Below are 14100 nucleotides of genomic sequence, written 5' to 3'. Positions count from 1 at the left end.
AAAGGCATATTCGGTTACGATCCCTTCAAAATTGGTGAGGATGAGATCGGCTCCACTATCTTATGTATTGGATTGTCCATCAATATGTAGCACTCACACCGATGCTAAGTCAGCTTCAAGAGTTTCAATTTGCTTTGATTTACTATTGAATTCATCCTTAGGATTATCGTCAGATACAGTGTACTAGGCAATAAAATCGATCAAAATTTATATCTTCATTGACAATTGTGAGCAATACTGAATATCAAACTCACTAAGTTTTATTGTCCATTTTGCCATTCGACCTGAAATATCGGGTCGGTAAAGAATTACCTTCAACGGCTGATCTATCAAGATAACTATTGGATGTGCCTGAAAGTACGATCAAAGTCATTGTGATGATATGATCAGAGCGTAGATTATCTTTTTTGCTCTTGAATATCATAATTCAGTATTATGAAACACCTTGCTGGTATAATAAATCGATCGTTGAATTCGATTTTCATCCTCTTGGACGAGTATCGAACTAACTATCTCTATCGAAGTCGTCAAATAAAGATACAATATTTCTCTCATCTTTGATTTTATGAGTAATTATAGAGACATCAAATATTTTTTTAGATCCTCGTAGGATTGTCGGCACTCATCTGATCATGAAAAATTTTTTACTTGTCGTAAGGTCTTGTAGAAGGGTAAACATCTTTCTACCGATCTTGAGATGAATCGACTGAGTGTAGAGATCCTTCCATTGAGTTGTTGTATCTCTTTCTTAGAGCTTAAATGCTTCATATTAATGATAACTTTTATTTTTTCGAGGTTAGCTTCAATTCCTCATTGTGACATGAAAAATTCGAGAAACTTTTCGAAAGTTACCTTGAATGCACACTTAGTCAGATTCAATTTCATTTGATATCATCAAAGTATATCGAATGCTTTTTTCAAGTCCCGAACGTGATCAGAAGTTTGAAAATTTTTCACCAGCATATCATCAACATAGACTTCCATGTTATGTCCAATTTGTGCCTTGAATAGTTTGTTGACTAGCCATTGATAAGTAGCTTCGGTATTCTTTAAACCGAATGATATTACTTTGTAACAGTAGATACCTTTGTCGATTATGAAACGGTGTGCTCCTCATCTTCGGATGCCATCCAAATTTAATTGTAGCCCATGAAGGCATCCATAAAGCTCAAAAGTCGATATCCCAAAGTCGCATCAACTAGTTGGTCGATCTTTGGTAAAAAAAATTATCCTTCAGACAAGCTTCATTTAAGTTTGTGTAGTCGATGCAGATTCTCTATTTTCTATTGATTTTTCTCACCATCACTACATTGATAAGCCAATCGAGATAATTAGCTTCTCTAATGAAACCAGCTGCGAGGAGCTTGTCGACTTCTTCATCGATGACCTTCTACCTTTCAAGAGCAAAAGATCTTTTTTTCTGTCTCACCAGTCTAACTTTACGATCAATATTCAGTCGGTGAGTTATTATTTCCGAAGAAATTTTTGACATATCGATTGCCGATCAAGCAAAAATATTGGCATTTGCTCTTAATAGATTTACTAATTGTTGTCGCTCTAGATCAGATAATTATGATCCAATTTGGACCATCTTCTCAGGATTATCTTCTTTTAACAGGATAAAAATCAATTGCTCGGCTAGTTCACCTCTTTCTTCATTTTCTCTTTGATCTAATTTATCAACGGATAAAGAGTCTTCAGATTGATTATTCTTTGTAGAGACTATGAAGTAACATCGAGCAAGTTGTTGATCTCTACATATTTCTCCAACTCCATTTTTTATTGAGAATTAGATCAATAAATGATATGTTGATACTATTGCTCTTAAGCCATTCAGTCCAGATCATCTAAGTATGGCATTGTAAGCCGAAAGAACTTGAATGACTGTAAATGTCAGGAGAATGATACTTTGTTATGGATATGTTCTCGCAGTTAGTGAAAGAGTAATTTTTTCTTCCACGATAACTGTATCTTCAATAAAATCGACTAATGGCATTGAGACTCTTTTGAGTCGATCAATTGGTTGTCGCATTTGGGTGAAAGTCGAGTAAAAGAAAATATTGATAGAACTTTCATTATCGACTAAAATTTTTTTTATATTATAATTTACTATCATCGTCGAAACGACGACAGCATTATCATGAGGAGTTTATATTTTTCAAATATCATCTTCTGAAATAGAGATTACATTGTCAAGTTATCGTTTCTTTGCTGACTCTTCTTCGGAAGTTGCTCCCTAATCCTTCAGTCATCCAAAAATCATGTTGATCACTTCCACCGTTGGCTGATTGTGGATCGTTTCCTCAACTTGTGGCTGAGGCTGTTGGTCAATAGGAGGTTGAGTCAGACAATCTCTTCAAAATTTTTCAAGATAGCCACATCGGATCAGGGCCTCTATTTCATCCCTGAGTTAAATACATTGTTCGGTATGTGACCGTGATCATGATGAAATCGATAATACTTCTTGTCGTGACTCCTCGATGGCGCTTTCATCGATGGAGAATATCAAAGATACTCCTCTCCTTCGATCTCTATTAAGATCTACACATGAAAAGCAGAAAGAGAAGTATAGGAGTCATACCTGCTGCCATAATTATTCGGTCTTGGACTCCATCGATGGGGTGAAGCTTCTTTATTGGTTGTTGATCGACTTAGTTCAGTCAGAGCTCCACTTTTTTTTTATTTCTTTTTCTAACTTTTTTCTTTTGTCTGGCACCGATCAGAAGCACCTTCGTCTGTGCGAATATACTTGTATGCACGCTCCAAAAATTCAGCATAGGTTCGAGGGAGAGTTTTATCCAGAGAGTAGATAAATCTGAATCTCTTCAGACCTCTCTTCATGGTCGAGGTGGCCATATCTTCATTGAGGTCCCTGATCTCAAGTGTGGTCGTGTTAAAATGAGCCACAAAGTCTCTTAATATCTCTATCTCACCTTGCTTGATGGAGAAGAGATTATCTAATGTCCATGGCACCTTTTGGCTAGTGCTAAAATGGATTACAATGAATATTCGAGCTACTTGAAAGAAGTTATGCTCTCCGATTGAAGTCCAAAATACTAGGCTCGCGCAGCTTTCCAAATGGTTATCGAAAAACTAATGCATCGGAGGATGTCGGTCGCCTCCTGGATCATCATGAGAGCCTTGTAACTCTCTAAATGATTAATTGGGTCAGTGGAGCGTCATATGGCTCCATCTGTGGTATTTTGAACTGAGACGAGATCGGTTCATCCAAGATACATTGAGAGAGAGGTTGGGCAATGGGAAAGTCAAGGTCGTTGGAGGACTTTTGACATTCCACTTAGAGTCGGACAAGTTGGCAGTCGATCTCCTTGAATTTGCACTCATAGTCATCGAGCCATGATTGTTGAAAAAATTTAGGATAGAATCTCTTGAAGAACTTAAGGATGGAGAAGCAGAAGGTATATGCAGCCTCTTTCCCTTTTTGATGTTATGTACATGGAAAGGAAAGGGAGATCGTCGTGAATGATGAGCGGTATGATAAGAATTTTAAGAAAGTGGTTGCTCGACTCGATGAGAACATCGAGACGATCGTCGTTCTAGAGATGAAGAGGATGAGTGCCATGGAGGATGGTGACTGTGCCTGGATAGTACTGAATGAGCCACCGGCTCCTCCATCAGTGGCTGCTGCTGTTACTGTATCTGCTGTTGTTGGAGGCTGTGCACCGTCTCCGTCAATACCTTCATTTACTATATTAGAGCAACAATTTGTACGTCTGTAGTGACTACAGGACGTGAAGAGCTGGGCTCTACTAATGGAGGTGGGGGAGGGAGATCTTCCTGGTGGGAAGATTGCCTCGCGGATCCTGTAAAGTTGTTTTGAGCTCTAATTTTTGCCATAATTGTTCGTATGACCTCCTTCCTGGCGTGCCAATTTATTGCGATCAATCTTCTGTTACGTCCATTGCCGTTGTAGAGCACCTGTAAAATGAAGTCCACACTGATCGTAATTATATCCGATAGGGATCCTCCAATGCTTAAGTCAGTGGAGAGTGGTGAACAGTAAATAAATATTTAGAGAGATAGAGTATCAGCTCCAAAGAGTCCTTATCAAATGCTGTTCATTTACCTCTTTTTATAGATGAGTTGTTGATAATCGTTTGTAATGATTAGACATGAGGGTCCTATTTATCTCGACATTATGTTATCGTGGGATGGACAGTTATACCCACTATTGATCATGTTCTGGCCATTATGCACTTTCAGCACTGGCGATTTCTGGTTTGCCGATGATATGTTGGTAGTTTGAAGATGTCGACTGTATGTCAGTAATTATGAAAGTCTGAATGACTATCGGTCGATAACTCTGATATGTCGATAGTCATCGGTCTGAAATCAGTTGAGTCATCATAGTTGGAGTGTACCAAGGATGGTTGAGGATAGCTGACTGTTGGTCAGTCAATTGATTATTAGTCGGTGATTCATGTTTATCAGGCCGATTGAAAGTCGAAATCGATGGAGTTGGCTAAATTACCCCAACATAAAGAATATAGGTTGAGAACCTCCATAATCACTTCATCACGGACGAAAAGAGCAAGTGTGAGGTTAGGTTTAGTTCGTGTATCAGCATAAGAAGGGGCATTTTAGAAAGAAAAAATAGAGCCACTTTATCCCAATTGATGCAAATCCAACTTATCCATCTCCCAGGTGGGTAACTATTTTCACCCATTACATAGGTAAATGTTGTTTATAGGAAATCAACTCAACAATACTACTTTTTGGAACAAAGTTGGTCAATAGAAAATTGGACCAATTTTTTTATGATATTTTATAATCCAAGAGGATCTTTAGACCCTATTTGGCAAAGCTTTTGGAGTGCCAGAAAGTATTTTCTGATCCTACAAAAGTATTTTTGAATAGCATAATAGTGTTTGGTAAAAAAAAAAATCAGAAAGCTATTTTAACTTTATTAGAAAGCTGAAAAGGTCTGCTTGAAAAAAAATTTATTTGAAATTTTTTTCAAAAATATTTTCTATCAAATATCAAAAAAATATTTTGATTTTTTTTTTGATGAAATTGGAGACTAATGGGCACTTTAACCCATTAGTCACCACCAATTTTAAGTCACCAGCAATTTTATTGAAAACAAAATAGTTATAGAAGCCAAGTTACAAAGAGGATGTACAAGAAAATGAGATGAGAACAAATGCTGAAAAAAAAAAGAAAAGCAAAGAAATAGGAGAACAATAGAGGCTCAGACAGGCATGGAGATCAGAAGTAAAAATAGTAATCAAACTGCTGCAAGAGGAAGTTTCCTCTGCCATCCAATCCTGACTGAAGAAAGGAGAAGTAGAGGCACAGTAAGGATGTTTGCAAGAAGAAACGTGGAGTGCAACTTCAAAAAGTTATTTTGATTTAAATAAAATATTTTTGTTGATTAAAATATCCACCAACCAATCTCAAAATTACATCTCATATTATATCATATTATATTATTATACTATAAATATAATATAGCATAATAATAAATTAATATTATGATATATTATAGTATTACAATATAATAGTATAATATAATATAATCTATTGTAGTATTATTATATTATACTTATAATAATATTTTATTATATTATACTATAATATTACATTATATGATAAAAATATTATTAGCATAATAATATTTTAATATACAATATTATATAATATTATATATATTACTCTCCACTACATAATACTATGTAATATCTTTTATTATCATTTTATTATACTAAAGTACTTTTTTAATTTTAGTTACTAAACATATGACAAAGTTTTACAGCATTTTATAAATATGGTTATGAAATAGCAAATAATTTTTTGTAAACCCTCTACTTGCAAAAGCTCTATCTCTCAAAAACTCTACTTTCAAAATTAAGCTCCTAAAGCTCTACTACCAATATCAATCTCAAATAGGACTATAAACTTGATGTAGACTATTTTGGCCATCATGGATTGGGCTGGACAGGGTTCAAGAGTGAGATTCATTATATTGGACAGTCGAGTCGCAAGCCAAATTTTTGAAGATAATAACTTAATCATATGATGTCCAGTTGAAATGATCCTTTTTAAAAAAAATTAGATAACTTTTTGAGATCTAGGATATGATGTTACGCCCTTTAGAAGATGGTGCCCCTAGCAATTAGATCCAAATTCTATCATTAGGTTGTAAAATATGCTGATCAAACTAAAAATTTTTCTTTGGGATAAGATTTTGGTTATGTGTATCTCTCAATCCAAAAAGAATCAGGCAAAGTGATAGAAGGCAGAATTGATATAGAAATCAAAATCTATCTCCTAAAGAATTTTAGTTTTTTTTTTTAAGTTTATTTCTACTTGTTATGTCTATTTTACAAAAGAGAGAGTCCGATTAGAACTAGAAAAAGAAATCTAATCCGAATTGTCCAAAGGCCAAACCTCACCATTATAAATATATAGGGGATGTGTACCTTGATTTTAGATCATCAACAAAAAAAGGAGACTTAAGTCCTACTTTTATAATTCTTCTGATTTTTCTAAATTATTTTTGAGAGATTCGATTTGAACAAATTGTTGAAATTTTTTTTTTCCTGATCAGATCATTTCCCTAAAGAATGGAGCCTAAAGGTACTCTAGGGGAAAAAAAATTCTATCAAAAGTATATAATTGTCAAACTTGTAGATAAAGAGACAAGTTTAACACATCAATCATATATATGTGGTGGTCATGCTCAAGGAACCATATGATAAATTCGAGAATTACCTACCACATTAAAATATTGGTTTGCATATTTAATAACTAATAATTATTTAAAATTATAGAAGATGGGTTACAAAATATCAATTAATATATTGATATCAAAAAAATATCTCTCATGTTTCATGCATCTTGACTAATTAAAGAATTTTAAGTCCAAAGGAGGATTTATATATTAAATATCTTTGCTCTATCAAAAATTATATTAGTTATCAGATTGTAATGCAAAATATAGAGACATTTTAACACATCAATCAATTCAGCTTATCTTTATCTTTGCTTTACCTTACTTTTATATTCCTAATAGGACTCGGTTCTTAGGAGTGGCATTAACAATAAATTACTTTAGTTGTAGCCCTGGCTACATGCTATCCTACACAATCCATCTTTTTTTGAGCAACCAATGTAACATAGTCAAATTCTTTGAACATCAAGATACCTGAACCTATATTACTATCATCGTCTTCTCAATCACCCTCTTTTCCAACTAAAATGATGCTAATGGCATGCCCACACATCTACCCCTAACCATGAGACTTGTCACGAGCTTCTTATCACGCCCATATTTAGGTGGTGAGAAGGAAAGCTAGCCAACAAGCTCCCTTTAATTTGGCATGCCTGATGGCATGTCATTCCATAGCTACTATCATGCTGCTACAAAAGAGGATCAACAATGCAGTAATGACTAAAGTGGCCACCATGCTAAGGCCATTTATGGAACAATACATGGCAACTTTGGGTTTGATGCTAGAACAAATCGAAAGACTTATTTCTATTGTCGAGAGTTGATATTATAAGCCACAGCAAGTTTCAGTGTATATTGTGGTGAAATGAGCTGATTCTATTTTTGTGGCAGATGAATTGATCCATCATACTGAAATTGCTCGGGAAACATGGGCAAAGCCAGGTGATCAGTAGGCAAGAAAGAGGGAGGTAGCCCGACCACTTCCAATTTGGGATTTCGGCCTATCAAGGAAAAGAGGCTGAAAACTATCTTGTGGAGTCCTCAAGCTTCACAATTAGAGGCGAGGTGGAAATCTTGCTGACAGTTGTGTGATTATATTAGACCAAATCAAGAATTGATAATTGGCTTAACATTGGATTGATGTCCAATCTTGAAGCTCAGCATCTCAATTTGTAAAAGGTTGCTGAGGCTAGTGAGACTACACCAATACAATTATTTGATTATATAATTAGTCACTTCATGGATGGGAGGCAATGTTACAACCTCATAGTACTAGCCATCCCCATTATGAGGGAGGCAACCCTCCAGATTGATCCCATAAGATTTTCTCTAGCCAGTATGGATCCTAAGTCCATATGCTGGGGGCAAACATGACTATGAATTTTACCTCTAGCAGATCTTCATTGGTTTCTATTGTCGCTCAAATTTATGCCTCACTGCTGCCAAATCCTCCATGATCCTTAAATCGGCCAAGTTGAATGACATCCAAGTCCAAAATTAGGTTGATGGATATGACATCAAATACATCCCATCATCCTCCTGATCATCGGCTGATGGGATATGATGAGTATTGTCTGTACCATACTAGATTGATGCTTGTGATCATAAGGCCAATACACCAAAAAAAGATGAAGTCTCAACACACTACTAGAAAAAGGGACTATGACAGCATTTATATGGCAGCGGTTATGAATAACTACTGCCGTAGGTCGTGATTATTGTAACTGTTGCCATAGATTTGACCTACAGTAACGATTATTTCGAACCGCTACTGTAGGTTTGATCTACTGCAGTGGTTATAAGTAACTACTGTCATAGATTATTTATAACAATGGTTATGAATAACTGCTGCCATAGGTCTGACCTACTGCAGCTATTACAATAACCACTGTCGTAGGTAAAAATTTTATCATACCATAACTTTTGATCCAAACATCAGATTTCGACAAATTTTTTTTGATTTTATATAACCTTTTGAGATCTACATGGTAGCGATGACTATTTTATGAAAAAAATATTATTTTATCCCGCAAATTAGAGTTTTAAAAAAATTTAGTTGATACTTACAAATAATTTTGGATGATTACGTGAACCTGTAATAGTGAAATCGAATTTCAAGCACACCTGCACCGTTCATTATCTAAATAATTATCATTAAAGTATCCTTACAAAAGAACACCTCGATTCGGTAGCTCTAGCTTTGTCGATCATTAAAATTTGATTTCGACAGCCACAAATGACCACATGATGATCTGATAGATAGAGACTATCGATGGATCCAAAAATTTATAATGATGCTCTCGATGATATTTGTAACATACTATCAAACTTCATTTCAATCGGATATCATTAGCATTGTCAATTTATATGAGATGATTTTGATCGTTAAATAAAAAATGAGTGATCACAAGGCCGATCGACATCCAATTGAGGTGAATTTTTTGGATAAATAATTTTATTAGTATTTTAATCATTTATACAGTGGTGATCATAAAATTAAAATTGTGTATATATATTGGAATTCATTTGAGCACATCTTACAAAAGCACAAGTACAATTATTTAAGGATTTAAGAATTAGTAGCAAGCGACATATAATTTATATCGTTCATATATATACAGTTTGAATTTTATGATCACCACCGTATAAATAATTAAAATAGTAAAAAAGATTATTTATCTAAAAAATTATCTTAATCGAACGTCATTTCTTATTTTGATCAGTCATTTTTTATTTAACGATCAAAATCATTTCATGCTAAATTGACCATGATAATAATGTTCGATTGAAGTAAAATTTTGATTGTGTACTATAAATATCATCGAGATCATCATCGTAAATTTGTGAATCCATCAGTAGTCTCTATCTATCAGATCATCATGCGATCATTCGTAGCCGTCGAATTCAAATTTTAATAATCGATATAACTAGGACTACTAGATCGAGATGATCTTTTGTGATGATACTCTAATAATAATTATTTAGATAATGAATGATGAAGATGTACTTAAAATTTGATTTCACTATTATAGGTTCACATAATCATCCAAAATTATTTATAAGTATCGATTAAATTTTTTTTAAAACTTTAATTTGACAGATAAAATAATATTTTTTTTATGAAATCATCATCACAGTTGAGTAGATCTCAAAAAGTTAGATAAAATCAAAAAAAATTTGCCTAAATCCGATCTCTGAATCAAAAGTTATGGCCTTTAGAAGGAAAGTGGGAAAAGTATAAATATATATATATAAAAGATTATAATAGAATGGGAGAGGTAGCTCTTTGGTGAAGTCAAGCACCGAACCTGAGAAATGACCTAGATTTGAATCCCACAAGATACGTTGACCGTGCAATATTATTCTTTGATCATCCGCCATTGATCGATCATTGACAGCCCATCAACTGGCCTCCCACTGCTCTCCGGCCAGTTCGTTGGCCATTTTGACCGATCAAAAGATATGGCAGTGGTTTGTAAACCTATAGTAACGGTTGACATAACCGCTATTGTAGGTTATTTATGGTAGCGGTTGATATAATTACTATCGTAGCTAAAAAACTGCTGCTGTAAGCCTACGGCAATGACTGTAATGGCAGCGATTAGACAACTACTACCGTAGGCTACAACAGTAATTTTTTGGACTATAATAGTGATTTTAAGCCGCTGCCATAGGCCGTTTTTATAGTAGTAATATTAAGAGTGCAAACCAAATAAATGTAGCATACATGTATCCAAGAAAGTGAGACCCGTCAGCCTAGGACAAGAAGGGAGGTGATTGACATGCATAGTGGACCACATGGTACAATCCAATTAGTTAGATCTATCTTGCTACTGTCTTGAAGAGTAATATACTTAATCAGAATATAGGAGTATAAAGGTAAGATAATTACTATGCATAACAATAGTGATTTATATGGCGGAAACTATCAAAGACAAATGTTAAGGCTAAATGGTGACCTCTATCCCAGTATATTACTGAGAATCATTTATAAATATTATATTGTAATACTACAAAAGATTTAAAATATCAATGAATCTATCTTATCTTTAATTATCTTAAACTTTGTTTTATCTTGTTTTTAAATTATCAGTAGAATTATATCCTTAGGAATAGCAGTAAGAGTAGATTACTTCAACTATTTCCAGCTACACCTTATCCTATACTATCCATCTTTCAAATGAGTAGTGTGATGGTAGTGAAAGTCATTAATTAAGGCAACTAGATCCATACTACCATCATTATTTTCCTTCAATCACCTTTTTTTCTAGCTAATTTGATGACAATTTTATGCCTACACATCTATCCCTAGCCATGAGATCACTTGTCACAAGCTTCCTAGCTTGTATCCAAGCAATAGGAAGGAAAGCTAACCAACAGGCTGATTTCAAGCAATTTTTATAGATGGCCGATTCGGTTTTGATTTCAAATTCAAGAAATTTTGTTTAAATCATTTCAATTTCTGATATATTTCTAAGCCGACCCTACCCAACTCATATACATCTCTAGTGTTATCTACATATTGTAGGATCTTTATGCCACCACATTCTGCGAGAGCCAAAATTCTTCGAAAGTTTGAGATAGAGCTGCCTTATCAGCCATCTTGCATAGAATATCGACTTCAAGGATGAACAAGAAAGGCTAGAGAGGATCTCGTTGCCTTAATCTACATTTTCATGGAATCCAAGCATCAATATCTTCATTCACAATTACTTTTATTTTACAAGAGGAGAACAGATTGCTAACCTATTGGACCCACTTCAAAGAAAAACCCCTCCATGACAGAAGGCTAAGCAAATATCATGGCTTCATCATGTCAAAAACCTTGGAGAAGTCAAACTTGCAAATGATGCCATTAGGATCCTTTCTTTTTGAATAATAATTTCAGTTGTGTAGAGGATGCTGTCAAAAATTGACCTACCTTTTATGGAATTTAATTGGGCATCAATTTATGAGGACATCCATAAACAGTTGAAGCCAGTTTGACAGTATCTTTGGGGAAAAAAAAAATAATCTTGATACAGCTGTAAATTAGACTGATATGTCTAAAGTCAGAGCGGAAGCGCATAATTTTTTTTTGGTAAGAACAAGAGTAATGAGTGCATGATTAAATCTTGAAGGATCAAGTATTGCAACCTCTCCTCACCTGCAAAATTAATTTCATGGTCCAACTTCCTACCCTTGGATTGGGGGAAAACTCCCAACGACAATTGCGATGCTCAAACAAGAGACGTGATTTCCATGATGAGGCCAGGGTGTCTCGTCCTCTTCTAAAACAAAGCGAAGGGTGGTATTGGAAGGAAGAGACGAGTCACAGGGTGTCACACCACGGGCACACCATTGCCGTGACAAAAATGGCCAAGCGAGTGGCGCTTCACGACAATTCACAGGCACTAGAAGCCAAGATGCAGTAGATATCTGAATCTTAAAATTCGCCAGTTATGACAAGTGGATCTAAAGAGAGAAATAGTTTCTGCTTTGTAGGATCTACACTGCCATCAAAAACTCGCTTGCACCCTCAAAAAGGATCAAAAATATATAATTTGGGTGTAAAAATTAAACCCAATAGCTTATTGGACAAGGTTTGGGTTGCCAAGTTAGACCTGAAATATTATTGGGTTAGGTTTGGAGATCCATGCGCAGGTCGCAGGACTTTCACGCCGAAGACTCGCATCCCGGATGATCCTGTCACGCACCACAGGTGGGAGTGCAGCGGGCAAAGACGTGCTGCGCACGGCCGCCGCGACAGGACAGAAGGACGCAGCGCGTCCGCAGCGGGCCTACGGGTGAACCGGCGCCGCACTACAGGCCTATATGTTAGATCCGGTAATGGCCTCGGTGGATCCTTTTGTCACTGTAGGAACAGTCATTTACGCTTGTCAACCGTCAGGGCTCCTGCCCCCTACCGTTTTGTTACAAAAAATTTGTAGCTTCCGTTTGACAGCATATGATTTTTTTTTTTTTTTTGGGAGGGTTAAAGAGGCACATAATAATAATATCTGTTGCAGCCTATCTCCAACGAAGTAGTCGGTCGGGAGCCGAGCTATTGCATTTTAGTATCGAACGGCAGAAAGTCTACAAAATAAGTCCACTTATCTGAAGTTATCCGATGAGGATCCTTTGATGCTTAAATTAACTGGAGAAAGAAAACAGTCAGAGAGCCAAAATAAGAGCTCAAAAGCTTATCGCTAGCCAAAAAGTGCTTCCATAAGTTTCGCTCGACGCTCATAATGGTGTGATGCACCTTTGACGATCTTTGGGGAGCCCAGTGCTCCATGACTGATGGTACTGTCTTGGTGTAATAAATTAAAACATTAACAAAGGCTATCCACAGTCTCCAACAGATGCAGTAGCCGCAGCAACAGTTTGATGTGCTAGAAAGGGGGAGAAAATAATATCCTTCCAAGAACCACTATGATCAAGACAAGAGCCCAGAATATTTCCACAAGTTCCGCTCGATGCTCATCACGACGTGATGTACCTCCGGCATGACGATCGGTGGTCACAGTGGACCAACAATCATTTGCTGTCTTGGTGCAGCAAGTTAAAATATTAACAGAGATTGTCCAGTCTCTAACAAACGCAATAGCAGCAGCAACAATATCAATTAATTTATTTTTATCAAAAAAAATATTAAACCATTCTTGAATAAAAGCATGGTTATCTAAAAATAAAATATCCGACAAATCAGTAAAAAAATCAATGACAGCTTATTATAAAATAGATCCATATGATTAGCAGCATACGACGCCGAAATATTAGCCTCTTTCTAAGACTGAAGAGATGTTTTTATTCCCTAACAATCTTGTCTCAGAAAATGGATGTTGATATCAAAAATAGTTTAGTCAGAATGCCACATGAATATCTTCAGGGAGTTTCCTTCTAAGATGGCATGAGAAGCTTTCTACCTATCTCACAAAACCTATTCCAAGTCAGGCAGCATGTTACAGTTTATTTCTTTTTTTTTTTTTTTTCCGTCGGCAGAACCCCTCAACGTGAGACCTTTGAGTTTAGCATCTGCGACGACTTGAAGTCTTCTACCAACATATTAAATGTCAACTTCCACCATTTATGACCGAAAAACACGCCCAGCTTCTAATTCATTCATCGCTGCACCCTGCACTTGCTCAAAAAATCGGCTGTCCTTGAGTGAAAAATGGAATACAATTTTTTAAATTAACAAGAAAAATACTTATTAATTAGAAGAGAAAGTTTATATTTAACTAGTAGTATATATTATATTTTAAGATTATAGGAATAATTTTTGGACTCTCACCCAGATCATTGGGATGCTACATTTTAAAGTGGCACATCTGGATCTCGAATCGAGTTTATTATTTTTTTTAATGGAAAAGGAGGCTACAAAAGTCAGCCACCTCGAATCCAGGTTACCAGTGACAGCTCCC

Source organism: Elaeis guineensis, chromosome 1 (assembly GCF_000442705.2).
Source record: "Elaeis guineensis isolate ETL-2024a chromosome 1, EG11, whole genome shotgun sequence".
Classification (NCBI taxonomy): domain Eukaryota; kingdom Viridiplantae; phylum Streptophyta; class Magnoliopsida; order Arecales; family Arecaceae; genus Elaeis; species Elaeis guineensis.
The sequence above is the reverse complement of the archived record's forward strand: the minus strand, read 5'-3'. Positions refer to the sequence as shown.